This window comes from Monopterus albus, unplaced genomic scaffold, assembly GCF_001952655.1.
Source record: "Monopterus albus unplaced genomic scaffold, M_albus_1.0 scaffold197.1, whole genome shotgun sequence".
NCBI classification, from domain to species: Eukaryota; Metazoa; Chordata; class Actinopteri; order Synbranchiformes; family Synbranchidae; genus Monopterus; species Monopterus albus.
Genome location: NW_018128077.1, coordinates 632,900 through 633,553, shown reverse-complemented (window position 1 = coordinate 633,553; position 654 = coordinate 632,900). Strand labels below are relative to the sequence as shown.

The following is a 654-nucleotide window of genomic DNA, read 5'->3' as shown; positions in this document are numbered from 1 at the left end:
TTTAGGGGCACTTTAAAGCTCCATCATGTGCTCCTCTAACAGATTCTAACTTGTCCAGTACCTTTCTGCTCACCTTCTCTCTGCGTTGGTGATACTTCTCCCAACTGACCTGTGATGATAGCTCCCAACTTGGTGTGAGCTCATTTGCATAATGAGGATTAGAGCTGACATGCAGCGTCTGGGCCTGTCTTGCAGGATCCAGCAGAGAAGCCTGGTGCTGTGGCAGCTCTCATTGTGCCAGCAAAATGCCACCTTCAATCAGGGCTCACCAGGAAGGCTGTGTTCTGCTCTGACAAACCCTGCTTTGCCTCTGTGCCAGCATCAGTGCAGGAGTGAGGGACAATGACAAATGAACTGAGTATGAATTTATTCATGTATGAAATTAGCTATTGATGTTGTAGTTGGCACAGTGGCTTGTTAGATATAAATGGATAAATTAAAATGCATTACGTTTTTTACCCTCCAAACGATATAAGCATTGCAAATTGATCTGCCTTACCCATTTATAGTTTTAATTAGTATCAGTTCTGTCTGGAGGAGGAAAATACATTTATTCTTTTCAGTGTTTATAGATTTCTTTTTCTTTTTTCACATTCAACTTATTCTGCACAAGCAATTGAGCCACCACTAAATCTATCCTAAAGTTTAAACAGC

General features: G+C 41.4%; 1 protein-coding gene across 4 annotated transcripts in view; it reads left to right on the top strand.

Annotated features, from left to right (window-relative positions):
• Window positions 1–654, top strand: part of klhdc8b (kelch domain containing 8B) — a 160,972-nt gene that overhangs the window by 1,284 nt on the left and 159,034 nt on the right. The gene's annotated exons all lie outside the window — the stretch shown is intronic.